This window comes from Halyomorpha halys, unplaced genomic scaffold (assembly GCF_000696795.3).
Source record: "Halyomorpha halys isolate HHAL.00 unplaced genomic scaffold, Hhal_1.1 Scaffold1438.1, whole genome shotgun sequence".
In the NCBI taxonomy this organism is placed as follows: Eukaryota; Metazoa; Arthropoda; class Insecta; order Hemiptera; family Pentatomidae; genus Halyomorpha; species Halyomorpha halys.
Genome location: NW_027112175.1, coordinates 58710 through 73610, shown reverse-complemented (window position 1 = coordinate 73610; position 14901 = coordinate 58710). Strand labels below are relative to the sequence as shown.

At 30.0% G+C, this 14901-nt stretch overlaps 1 non-coding gene across 6 annotated transcripts in view; it reads right to left on the bottom strand.

Annotated features, from left to right (window-relative positions):
• Nucleotides 1-1316: 1316 nt before the first annotated feature.
• Nucleotides 1317-14901, bottom strand: part of LOC106689726 (uncharacterized) — a 46323-nt gene continuing 32738 nt past the window's right edge. For all 6 annotated transcript variants that reach the window (XR_010844162.1, XR_010844161.1, XR_010844159.1 and 3 more), the window contains 3 exons: nt 5597-5819; nt 3613-3713; nt 1317-2546 (listed from right to left, as the gene is read on the bottom strand). This is a non-coding gene — a transcript (uncharacterized protein). The remainder of the gene's footprint in view (nt 2547-3612; nt 3714-5596; nt 5820-14901) is intronic.

The window sequence follows — 14901 nt, the reverse complement described above, 5'->3', positions numbered from 1 at the left end:
TAATACGTTGTATATTATTTTTCTAAAATCTTAGCTTTTTCAACGGTATATGATACTCCTATATTAATACTCTTCTTTCCATAAATGTGTTTTCAAAAAATGTACATACAAATATGAGATGGTTAATTATTTCAAGCAAACATAATTACAAGTACTTTATAGGAAGCCATTTCGAAAATTCACCATATAAATCCTGTCATATCAATGAAAATAAGACCTAACTGACATTAAATACCGCTGAATTTTAAACTGGTGTGGTCTTGAAGGAAACATTAAAAAATATAAAATCGATTACATAAACTGGCATATACTTGATATATTACCTCCCAAAACTATGATATTTCAGTTTCGTACGTTTTTTCGTTTTTGACATACACAGATAATTTTGCGAAACTAGATTATTTGGACCCTAGGGACTTAAAAACGAGAATTTTCGTCGAAAACTAGAATTTGAAATTTTTCACGATTACAATATTTCTCCTAACTAAATATTTAATAGTTCACGTAAGTGAAATTAAAATGTGAATACATACTAAACAAGATCATTACGCAGCAAAATCAAACTGTGTCATAATCAAATTATAAGCAATTTTCCTGATAGGAATTTAATAATTTTGGCAGCATTTAAATTTTTAAAAAATTAAGTATCCGCTGCTTTTATTTTTATTTTTTGAGAAATTTTAATTGTAAAATTTTCAGAAACATGGTAATGGTAACCAGCTTGAATTTACTACTTTTTTTAAGATTTAGGAGTTAGAAATAAGTTTTGGTATCTTTTGTACCTACAATAAGAACTCAATACATAACATATTCCGATAGCTAATATTTATTGATTTTGTCCAGGATAGACGAAATAGTCCATTTTGTCTGTGGATAGAATGAAAAACATCCAACTGGTGCACACTGAGATAAAAATATCAAAATCAGTCATAATTCTATAACTTTTCAAAAAATGAAAAATAACATTTGAACACAATCTGATAATGATGTTTTAGTAGTTTAAGCAATTAATAAAGTTAATTAAACTGTACAGTACTTTAATGTTTTCATTTTAAATATTTAATTATAAAGATATGTTTTTGCACAGTACAGCTGTTGGTAAAAAATTCAGATAAGATATAACCAATTGAATAAAATTTTCAATTGACCAAAACTTACCCATAAAACGATAAACACCGATATAGTGGATGATAGTTGCTGTTGCAGTCAGAAATAAGACACATAGAGTGAAATTGTTGATCTTTATGTGTGCTGGCATAAAAATTTGCTCTATGGTGTACACTTTCTTCAGGGAAATCAAAAGGATATGAGTCTGATTTACAAATTTAATATATCATTTATTTACATATAATAGCAACTTTACATATTTTGTAGAATATCTAAATATTCTAAATAGACATTTGTTTAATGAAAAGATATATTGTATTCTATCAGTTTGTCTCAATATGTCTCTCGGAAACGAGATATCTTATAAATTGCAAGGGTTCTTATTTCAGATCATGTACATATACATTTGATTTTTACTGAATTGTTCTGTTTCGCTGCTGATTGAACTGGCAACCAACAACCACTGCAGTTAGAATTTTCTCAGTATAATCACTTTTTATATTTTAAAATTTATTTCTATTTACATATTTAATTAAGTTGTTTCTATTTACAAATTTAATTAGGTTATTTCTGTTTAAAAATTAAATTAGGTACCACAGTAGACCAATCTCTGGCGTTGGTAAAGTAGTTACTCAAGGTCGAAAGTTTACGACAACCTCAATTTTTGAGAAATACAATACATAGTGTTAAAAATAAAACAAAATTAAATTTATTTTTCAGAATAAACTTCAATACAACAAAAGTACATAAAATAATACAATTGTAGGGAGGAACATAGTAAAAAAAATAAAATGAACTCCTAAGTGGTTTGTGAGTTGTATTAATATAAACAACTAGTACCTGGTGGACTCCAAGGTTTTTTTATTTATTCAATTAAAATTTTTTTATTTTCAAATCATGGGGATGATATTTTATGATCAATCTCACTAATAATACTAACACCATCACATATATAACTTTGTAGGTAGTTCTGGGTAAAACAAGCAAATAACTCTTGCTAGCAATAATTAGTTTATAGTCTTTCAAATAATTATTATATATTATATTTTTGTTTTTAATCATACATTTCTGTGAATAGTATGAGGCACAGATATATTTTGAATATTTTTTGTACTTTTTAACTGTAGATTTAAAGAATTATAACTTGAATATTTACAAGTATTATTTACAATCCATGGCACATATACAACAAGAGAATATGTCATTAATGCAGTATAAACTGAAATAGAAAAATATCGGAATAAATGGCATGGCCGATTTGATCTAAATATAATTGCACTGATAAAGAGGCCGTTGATACTGGAAAAAAAATGCGAACTCCATGAAACAAAAACATTTTGAAAGAAGATTGAACACAAAATAAATGATACTATGTCACTGAAACAGAGGCAGAAGACTATTATCATGCGGTAATCTTTGTACCTGACTGTCTTCCAGTTCTGAAAGAAAAAAAAAAAAAAAATAAACAAGTCATTTTATTCAAAGATGTAAAATTTATAACATCTAGGAAGGCATTTATGTATATTTTTCATTATTCTAACCTAAATTTTAAAAAAATTCATTTTTTTTTTCTCTAAGGTATAGGGATGGTGGGTGAGATAATATTGGTGCTTATAGATTGCTATAAGCTGGACATTGGTCTAGAGGCTGAAGATGTTGAAGACTTTTATCCCAAACGGACAACAATATTGGAATAAGATGACAGTAAGAGTTAGAAGGGCCCATAATGGGCCTATAGATGGGCACAGGCTGATTAATCATTAATAGAATCCATGCAAAGGCTTATGGGCATAAATGGTATAGATGGAACCAACCTTAATACCAACTTACTGCTTACTGTGAGACTATCAGGTCTTTAGGAATGATCACATTGGCCAAAATAAGGTAGTTATTCTCACCATCTATAAAATCCATTACCTTCAAGTTATATGTGTTCCCAAGGTGAACAGTCTTGTATATGTGACTTCAATGCTCATTAATGATAATGATCATCGAAGTCACTATTTTACACTATAGGGACAGGGGACTAGTAAAATCTAGAGCAGAGAGGTGCACTGAAGCCTTCCTTCAACTTATCAACAAAACTGATGATCCTTCCTCATTCTAATCTATTCAACTTCCACTAAAGGACCACTGAATTCCTTATTTTAGCCCCTGACCTGGTTATCTAATGGGAGAATGCTGAAGAAGATAATGGAGAGTCACAAGAAGAAAAAAATTATATTCTTTTAAATAATGTCTGGAATAAATAGTATTCACATTTATTTTTATTCTACAAAACACATTCCTATCATTTATCTATCATCATCTATTATAACTAAGTTATTGCTGTAAATGAAAATTTGAATGCACTTTTTGGTTTTTAATTATCCTAAGAATGATGACATCAGTTTCATAAATTCTGGTAGAAACGAAGAGATTTTACCTTTTTTGACTTATACCTAAAATAAAAATGGTGGTTTATTGTAACTTACAATAAATCGTTATCAACTTCAAAAATCTTACCAACTTTATGTGAAGAACATGAGACAGTAGCATGGAATAACTTGCTGCCGATGTCCCTATCACTTTTTCTTGTCTATGTGAAAAATTGCAACCAAAAGCTCCTAAAATATTAGAAGTTAGTCCATTAATTTTCAGTTGGATGTAGTTTATTAACAAATTATAAACATCATTATGAATTAAAATGTAATCTTCCTTTCAAATTGAGAAGGAAGGATGCAAAAATATCAATTAGATGAAGAAAATAGATCTTTCATAATATTTATGCGTCTGTAACACTGTATACTGACTGTAATACCTAATATTATATAAAAGTTGCTCGCAAACTTGAACTAAAATTTGATTCTCTCTTGTTACATATTAATTTATATGTATGAAGTTTATTCTATTGTCTAAAAGAATATTATTAAAAAAAAAAATGAAAATAAAAAAGAGAGATATTTTATTTCATTCTTCTTAAAATATTTTAAAACAATAGATTAATAATTAAAATCCAGAACATTATGGTTATGGAGTATTCATAATGAAACCAACCTAACCTGGACCTAGAACATATTAAGAATACTAAATTCAGTATTTAGAATTATTTATCAAATCAATTTAAGAATTTCTTCAGTGATTAGTTCCCAAATACAATGATCAAAAACAGTAATTCAGAAATTCTTTTTAGCATCATACTGGTATTATGATTGATAAAGAGATCCTTACTGATTACAAGATACCTATCTAGTTTTTGTCTTAGTAATTATCAGAAAAAAAAATTGATTCTCCTGGTGGAAAATTTTATACAAGGGACAAGATGTTCTGTTTTGATATTATTGAATCAGGCTCACCTGGTTTGAGCTGAGGTATTGATAACCAGGATATCATATTTTTTGTGATAATTAGGTTTGAAGCGCCCAAGCATTGTTTTTCATGCCATATATTGGCTGTATAAATACTTTTATTTATTTCGAAACCATTCAGGAGATATATTCATTTTTACAAATAACCAGCCAATATTTCGTTGTCTGCAGTTGGTAGTGCAAGTGTGGATGAAGTGGCTTGATCAACTCTATCACTTGAACTTGATCAACTCTATCACTGCTGACTACTATGTAAATGCTAAATGAAATAAAAAGTATCCATTTTCATAAATGTTATGAAGCAGTTTGGCAATAATTAAATTAAAATCTTCTTAATATTTTTTATAAAAACAGCTGAAGAGTATGATCAACTCTGGTTGTTATAATAATTCCACTTTTTGTCTTTGTGATACTATGAAGATAACAATTAATAGTTATGTGATCAAAAGCTTGGCAGTTAAAACATTAAATCACATATTTTTTTATATTTATATGATAACGTTGGCTAATTTTTTTTTTTTTTAACAGCTAAGTTGAAGTTAATCATTCAGAGTAATAATCCAGATAGGTATTTCTTTTTTTTTTTTTATCATTTGCATTACTTTAAGGACATTTAAAGCTAAATCTTTTTTTTATGCACTCCTTATAAAAATTTAGAGGTACTCCTTTCATAATAATTTTTAGTTTTATTTCATTTTCAGAAGTTTTATTTATTGATTCTATGAGTTTTTCATTATTATTGAATGAGTTTTATACAACTATTTATTATCTTTATTAATTTATATTAAGTATATCACAAAGATTATTACTATCTAAAATATTACTAATAAAAGATCCCTTCATTCAATTATTTTTCTTATTTCCTTAGGAATTTTCCATTATTCTCAGAAAAACAAGAATTATAATAGGAACAGATTGTTACGGTTTCAATTATGCACCTTCTCTTTAGTGATGACTGGGATGAGTCAATGAGCAGTCCCGTGATTCGTTAATTGAATAAATACAGTTGTTCCTCTGAAGAGGTTTATAATAAATAATATACAATATTGGTGTTTTTTCATTACGATTGGCTACTGATTCTCATTTTCATAATTGAAATCTCATTAAGAAATATAAAAATACAATTATTATTATGAATTTACCTGAGACTATTCCTGTAGCATAGACAATAAATGCTCGCAAACTGCCTTGATCATGTTCTGTCAATATTCCAACAAGTAGTAGGAAAAGTAAATTCGGTATGAGGTGATAAAGATTTGAATGGAGAAATGCATATGTTACCGCCCGCCACAATTGATCCCTCTCCCCCGGTGCAAAGCACATCAAATCCAGTAAATGCTCATTTTCTAAGCAATAGCAAATTACCTGAGAAGAAAAAGTAACAGTTAATATGATGAATAATAATTTAACAAATTAACAATTTTCAAAATTAATGTTTAAAATTATAAATATGTTGTCCTATTTTTATTAAGGCAGGATTAAAAAAAAGATTTATATGGGAATAAATCTTGGTATGTAATTGAATTGATATTAGTATTTTTACTGTTATTTATCATTTTACTATAATATTGCTTTTGGCAAGTTAAAATCACTGTTCTGTACTAAATATGGCTTGTATTTATTTATTAATCTTGTCTGAATAGTATGAATGTGAATCATTATATCATTAGTTTATTTCTCTGCAGAGGAGTGCAGTAATGTTTATAAATAAATCAAATAGTTTATAAAAAATTTGTTTTATATATGTAAAATGTTCATGTACTCACAGATTTGAAGTTTTTTTGTAAATTTTGTTTTTAAAATAAATTAATAAAATCCAACATTCTTCACCATGCTATTGGATTTTTGATTTATTGTTTTAAATAATGAAATTTGTAATTGACCAAGAAAAAAAAATGTAACCCCCTCAAAAACTGTTGACGTGTCAAGATAAATAGAATTCAAAAATGTTTGGTAATAACGGTTTGAATTTGATGGTTTTTGTAGGGAATTTGTCTACCTTTCAAATAACTATTTCAGAATTTTATATAAAACGTATACTTTTTGAGTCAGTCTTCATATATGGCTGTATAAACGAATCGAATTGGACACCATTTTTTAACAAAAGGACAGATGGTGATTATAAGTTCCAAGGATCATCATTGGGTGACTTGTAACTGTGGTGCTTTTTTTTTAAAAAAAATCAGCCTGTTAGTTTTGGAAATTTCTTTTTATTAGATATATAATTTTATGACGAAAATTCTTCTCTTTATGTTTGGTGTGGGAGTCGATTGAAATTACTACTTTCAATAGATAAAGTTATCTTTTAATAACTTAAAAATACAAAGAATTGTTATTATTATTATTTTTTAAATAACTTGAAAAATGAATCATAATGAAACTCTCAATAAATGTCTTCAAAACCCCTTCACATATTGACATGAATTCGAAAATTTTATTTGTTACTCCTATTTGACATGAAAAATTTAATTTCTGGAATAAACAGAATAATGTTTAGTTGTAGGATTTAAATGTATCAAAAATATCTTTATTTATAGCTGATCTTATGTAGTAACAAGCATCTCCCAAAATTTCTTCAACAACAAATAAATATGTACAGAATTTTTTTCCAATCAAAAAAATTTGTTTCTGCAATAAACCTTTTTTCTTAAATTAATTCATATCTATTATATCTTAAATTACTCTAATAACCAAAGGTGAAAAGCTTAACAATTATCTTATTTTGATAAGGAAGCTAAGAGCAAAAAAACATTCATATTCCTTAATGCGATCAGTGCAATTTTTAATGAGGAAAAATGTTTGCTTCTACTCCATGTTTTAACATTCTTATCAATATTGTTCATATTGACGCCTATTGAATAATCATCAAACGTTATTGGAACTGCATCCAGAGATTTTGTTATCTCTAATTGCTCACTAACTGGTCATTTCTAGATATTCCATTTCTAATACCAATAGCAGTTTACTAAGGTTCTAAATCATTCATTATTTATTAAAAGACATTTGTAATATTTATTTGTGATTATCATTTTATTATTTTTTTTTTTTAATTTGTAGATAGTTATTAAGTGAAATAAGAATTTAAAAAAAATAGTTACATATACTTTAAATAAACTAAAAAGTATATTTATATGAAATAGTATATCTTAGAAAAATAAGCCATTAAGTATAAAAAAAGACTGGTAGGAGTGGATAGTAATTTAAATGAAATAAGTATTTTTTAAAAATAAGTAGTTATATAGATAAACTAAAAAGTATATATTTATATGAAACAGTATATCTTAAAAAAATATTTCAAGAAGCCATTAGGTATAAAAAAAAAATCTAGTAAGAGAGAGAAATACTTTCAATTATTTACTTTAATTTTCTCAATTTTAGTACAAAATGCTTTGATTTTTATTGATATCATTGATTAATGGAAAGTTTAAATGTTTGTCTTCTTTATCTGGATGAATATCTATTAATCTTTCAGTTAAAAATAGACGGATTGGGTTAGGATTTTTTCAATAAATATTTATATCAAAATAATAAAAATGTCAAAGGCCTGACCAATCTTGCAACAAGTTAGTAAAGTGTACATTTATTTCTCAAAGTTTTTGTTCATCACATGATAAATAAAGAATTTATAAACAATTGGACAACAAAACAATAGGTAAAGTTATGGAAGGTTAGCTTATTTCACCAATTCAGGAGATGTGGAAAACAAGAATCAGAAAGCCTCTGGCAATACGTATTTAAGATAAGGTCAGAATTTCCATATACGATCAGCTAGCTATCAGGATACTCCAATTAAATCTTTGCTAGTTGGTAACCACAATCTGCAGAGTATGCAATGGAGAATATTCACCTCGAGGCATTGTGGGGGACGGAGATGTGGTTGACAACTTACATAAAATTTAATTATATGGAAGAAATTAACAGAAAAATAAGAATGAGCTTATTGTCTTTTAAATCAATAATTTAGGTATAGGCAGGGACCAGCTACAGCAATTGTTAAGGAGAGGGGGTCTGAATTTAACCTCACTAAATAGTTTTTGCTAGCTATTTTGAACAAAATAACCTTTGTACAAAACATTGTAAGTTTTCTTATCATAAAATTCATCTTTTAGCATGTTTATCACTTTACTGAAGAAATAAAACACCAGATGATGTTATTGTTAAGAGTCAAACTATTGGTTATGTCAAGAATTAAAAAAAGGTACCATTTGTAGTTTTACATAAAAAATCTGCAGACTGTCTCTGTTCTGACAACTGTTTATCCAGTATTTCCCTCGAAATTTGGTCCTAAGCCATGCCCGACAGATGTCGCACACTCGGTAATTGACTCATTGTAATGAGGGTGGAAATGTAACCATCCTGGTAAAGAGCCATCAGCTCAGCAATGATTTCTTGTTTCCTGTCTCCATCATTAGGGACTGCCTGGTAGATAATGGGAGAACATAATGTTAAGCAAAGTCAAAACCAAGAAATGCAAAGAAGGCTTAGTTTCAGGTTATGCAAGAAACTTGTAGAAAATAGAAAAACAAAAACATTAACTTTTTTTCATTTCTCAGTGGGAGTAAATAATCTTTGCACATGAGGAATTTGTATTACATACAAAAATATAAGTCCTTAATAAGTTTTTTATTAAACAAAACATTCTAGCAACTTAATATAGCACAAGGGGACATGAGGGCCATGGGGGTTGGGGCACAGGTCCTAGTGCGCTCGGTTCGGAACGTTGTGGGTTCGATTTTCACCTTAGGCAGTTAAACATTAATTTTAAAGGGGTCCTGAAGAATGAATCTTGACACTCCCACCTTGGTTAGTACGCGGCGGCAACCTAGGTACCCGTTAGGGGTTGTCAAAAAGGACCACTAGGCCCATTTGCCGGACTTGTTCCCCCCACCAAATACCAGTACCAGTAACATAGCACAAATCACAATCTTATGAAAAATAATAAGTCACAAGCACAATGCTGCCAATTTTCCCAACCAAAATTATTGTGCCCAGTAATATCGCGCTGGGTCTGATGTGATTGTTGATAATATAAGTAATACCATTGGACTAACTTTCGTTAATAACTGCTACGTTTTAACTGTTAAAACTGTAGCAGGCTCGGACCCAAAAATAATTCGCTCTGGAACCCAAAAATAATCTGCCCCAAGCCCCTAAAACAAAATCGCCCAATGCTCCAAAATTACATCCATCACTGACATAAATAATGACTATACCCCGGCGTTTTTCCATGCTCTACAGTTCAAATAATCCGCCCTAGGCTCTAAAAATGAATTCAACCCGAGCCCAAAAAATAAAAATTTAATAGGGTCCAAAATGTGCTTATTTTCCGAAAATCAAAATTTAAGGAAAACAATAACTTCTTAGTATTAGGAAAAGCGTCTAAGGATTATCTTTAAAAAAAATAATTGAAGGACTAGTGTGACGCTGCACTAGAGCTACACATTTACAAGCATTAAGGGGCCTCTACATGTTGGCCAAGCCATGGGGAACTCAGACATGCACGAGCATGTGGATGGGTGGCTTGTACGAGTTGGCCTTAGCTCGTTGCCGATCCGTCGATGGTCGGTTTTTTGGACACAGATCAAAGGGGTTCGTGAGAGCGCTCGTGTAGCATCTCCACCATTGTTCTTTGCCTAGTTGCAACTGAGAGCTGTTAGGAGATCAAAGGTGTTTGTTGGTACTTTTTATGATAAGTTTTATATTTAATCTTATTCAGTTATATTTAATTTCCTTTAATTTTCTTTTTTTGTAATAAAAATAATATAATCCCAGTTCAATAGCTGAAACCTCTTGTACGTCTGCCATGCTTGGCTCTCTGAATAACACTGACATGTGGATGGTCCGCTCTTTGTTTACCGAGCATTTGTACAAGCCTCCGATTCGTGGCGAGAGGCCAACATGTGAATCCACCTTTACATGTACCGTACAGTCATTTTACCCTAATTCCTCGCACTCCGCTAAGGTCAAAAATACTTGCACGGGGAGCACTGCTCAAGCCTGTACACAATATTTTCACCTCACACGCTTTCATAGATTGTGTTGACATCTACACTATTCTGAAATACTTTGTCCATATCAAATTGTTGAATTTCTCTCATTCTGATGACACCAAAAAAATTAAGCATTTCCGAGGTTAGAAGGCAAAAATAACTTATTCGAATTTATTTAAACAATTGTACATACATTGTCTTAAATCTCAAATTCATATTGATTTGGCATAATTTAACGTCCTTTGGTACAACTGACTGAAACAAAAGTTTTGGTTTTATTTTAAAATGGACGTGTTCCAACGATAGTATCTTAGACTGCGACTTCTTTCTATATTGTGGTTCATCTACGAACTGTTTCAAAGACGGTAAAATGTCACTAAGTAACCACAGTCTATGGTATAATATTCAGTTTCAGAACGACAAAATACATTAACATTAGCCAAAATGTTCAAATCAAAAACATAAAGTTCTTTTTTTTTTTTATGCATGTGTTATTAGTCGACAACAATCATTAATTTAAAAATCAGATTAGTTAAATTTATTTTTAAAGCTATAAATTCTTTTTATCGTCAAAGGAATAGTCATTCCTTAATTTGATCCTTAACTCTCTTTTCCCACCTTATGTTTGCATTTTATTGCGTATTTTATCCACTCAATTCTGTCATTTAATGATTAAATTTGTTTTCATGTTACTACTACTCTAATAAAAAACTTTTTAAGTGTTTTTAACTGCTCGAATTAATATTATTGGGTATGACAATTCAGATCATTCTAACCTGTAAGAACTAATTTTCATTTTGAGACGGATCTACACTATGCCGATCTTCCTACTCTATTCTAAATATGATGCTAATTCGTGAGATATCTCTCTCACTGTCCTAGTTGGTGTATATAAACCACACAAACACAATAACAGTCAGTTGTTAGTATTCATACAATGGTGTGGATTTAAATATTGGCCTTCATCACACATTCCAGAAACCTAATCGACAGAAGGAAACTCAGTGAGGTCGCTGCGTTCTTACTTGGCAATCTTCCCGATCCTTTGAAAATATATCTTAGTGAAAAAAATTATTGTACGTTTCTAAAAGATTTTTATAATTTGTCTGTCTATTTCGGTCTCCATAACAACCAGGGGCGTCAGGGCCTGGGGCTAAATAGTACAGCGGGATCTCTTGTTCAGCCTTTATGGATTTATAATTGGATATTAAATAATTTAATTGTGGTCGTTATTAAATAGTTTTTTAAAAATATTTATTTATTGCTATTTACAACTGTACATTATAATACATTTAGTAAATCTGATCTAAGTTAAATTGGAGGGTTACAGGCGTGTAGAGAAACCACCCATTGGTAGCACTCTAATGACATTTTACATTAGCTGGTCTCGTGGCCATCTTCTTTTGAGGCGCCTCGGAGGATTGTCAGGAATGGAAGAGAATGCAAGATTAGAAACTAAGGGGTTTGAGTGGTTAGAGAGTTTATAATGGAAGGAGTGATATCTGGTTCGGGCTAGATCGGTTACATAGGGAACATTAAGGTCTTTATGTATGATTTTATTTGTCACAAAGTAAGGAGCATTGAGGATTTCATGAAGGATTTTGGATTGTAAGGATTGAATACGAGGGGAATTCGAAGGTTTAGTGGATCCCCAAAGCTCAACTCCATATGTCCAGATTGGCCTTATTACAGTCATGTAGATCAGTCTTTTGTAATGTGTTGGAAGTTTAGACCCTTTGTCTAGTAAGTGCTGTAATAGACGAAATCGACGTGCAGTTTCCTGTCTTTTCAGTCTGGTGTGAGGATTCCAGGTTAATCGCTTGTCCAAATGTAGTCCAATGTAGCGGATCTGTTCGACAGGGGTAAGAGTAACATCGTTAAATGAAACGGTAGGGCAATCAGTAGGTTTACGATGAAGGGTAAAGGTGATTTGATGGGATTTGTTGGAATTTATCTTAATCCTCCAAATACGACACCAATCTTCGAGGGCTGTCGATGGGATTGGAGATTTTGGGATACAATTAATGGGTTATTATTAACAGCGAGCACACATGTGTCATCGTCATACGTGGTGAGGATAGTGTTAGCATTGGTTGGAATGTCAGCAGAGTATAGGCGGTGTCTTATTAAATAGTTAGTTTTTAAAATTTTATTTAACCTTTATATGAGTCCTAAAGTTAGCAGGTTGATCAACTCCATACAATCATACTCAGTGTTTTCAAGACATTAGAATGTATATTAGTAAATTGTTTCATATTTATACTTCTGCAATATTTTTTCTACTGTTGAGTCAATCTGTCAACTGAAAGGCGTGTTTGGAAAATTGAATCGAGACATAATTGCCACAGTTCTTTTTATTTTTTTTTTAAGCTGAGTGCGTAGGGTTGACATCAAAAGATGAAAACGGATTGAGCGTAGCCTCATTTTTTGCATAGGTATTAGTGCTTTTGAAGAGGGGGCTGAGGACATTTTATCATTTTGAAAGGGGGAGTCTTAATTTTGTGCCAGTTTGTTGTTGATAGAGGTTTGTTGATTCAAATAATTTAATTACTTGAACTCAGTCGAACTGTCTGTTCGTGTCTGCCACCTTTGTGGCCGTTCTGTCGGTGTCAGTGTCCTAAATAGTGGGTAAGTACAGAACTAAAGGTTGTCAAAAAACCTAAGGTCTTTTCCTCATTGAAATAATATTACAGTGGTTAAATGCCTTATTTTCAGATTAGCTTCTTCTAAATTACATTAAATTTGTATGAAATAATTAACCATCTCAAATTTTTACTACTAGTAAAAAATAGATAAATATAAACTATTAAAATATTTGATAATTAATGTAAAGAGATAAGAAGAAAGATATTTTTTCCCGGTTAGAACACATTTTTGAAAATAATAGCATCGTAGAGCATTGCAAAGCCAAATATTAAAAAAATAATAATATGTATTCTGTAAAATCGTAAGGTAAAAGAGTATAATGAAAAACGTTGAAATAAATGTCAGTTCTAACACGAGTTTAAGTGGCGTGCGCATGCTCAGTTTCACCAGTCTGATAATATTTTTATATTACCATAATTATTAAATACTTCTTTAATTTCACTTATCCTGTGTTGAGCCATTTAATTGACAGGATGGATAACTCCATAAAATTATTCTTGATATTTTCAGTACTGATTCTATAACGATTCCGGACTGGATAAATAAAAAAGTAGAAGGTAAATTTGAGTAAAATGTTATATTTCTACCATACTATAGAAAAAAAGAATTTTAATTTTACAACGAGAAATAATATTAAATGTACGTTTCTGAAAACTGTTGAAGTCGGAGTTAGTCGGTTAACTAAAATGCTAAAATGCTCATTTAGGAAATTAGTATACCATAGTATTGCCATAAAAAATAATATAGAAATATCTGTACTATAGCCTGCGAAGATTAATTATCTAAAAATATTGTGGCACGTGAAAGTTGTGATGCTCGCACAGTATTAGATATTGACTCAATAAACAATTGAACATAGAACTATAGACTTTCTTTTCTCTTTAAACAATAAACAACATAAATTATGCTACACAGGGAGAGTATGTTAAAAGTACCACATTATTCATTAAAGACTAGCAGACTCGGTAATGCTTCGCTATTGCACCCGGCATAAATCTATAATAGATTTATATATATCAAGATGGTCAGGGTTGCGGTCAAAAGAGAAACAAAAATAGTTTACAACTATTTATTTTCCGACGTTTCGCCCCACTTTGCAGGGCTAAAAAGATAGAAAAAAAAAAAAGAAAACTGAGAATATTACAACAATAAGACACAATAAGGTAATTTAATCTAGGATAAATATTATGTAAAAATAAAATGATAAGAAATTACATATAAATAAAAGGAAGGAAGACATAAAATAGTATCAGTATAAAATAAACTTGAATAAACAATGATAAGAATAAAATTAAGTAACAATGGCAAGAGTAATTTTTTTTTTTTAAATACGTAAAATAAAAAAGAAGAAAGTAGAGATTAAATAAACGCCTTGAAAGAATAATTATAAATAAAAAAAAATAATAATGATATTAAAATGATAATAAATGAGCAAAGAATAAGTCAGGACAACCTACCTGTTCAAAGCGAACTGTTGAACAGAAGGCAACAATGAAGCGGAAGCGTGGAGGAGTGGGGAGGAGGTAGCCAGCCGTTTAACGGCTATATTTCTGTTTTAAATACGTCGTGTATACATACAGGAAGTAGTCATAAAGATATGATGACAAAAAAAGAATAAAATAATTGTTTACTCTTGCCATTTCTTATTTTTATTCTTATCATTGTTTATTCAAGTTTATTTTATACTGATACCATTTTATGTCTTCCTTCCTTTTATTTATATTTAATTTCTTATCACTCTATTTTTATATAATATTTATCCTAGCTTAAATTACCTTATTGTATCTTATTGTTGTAATATTCTCAGTTTT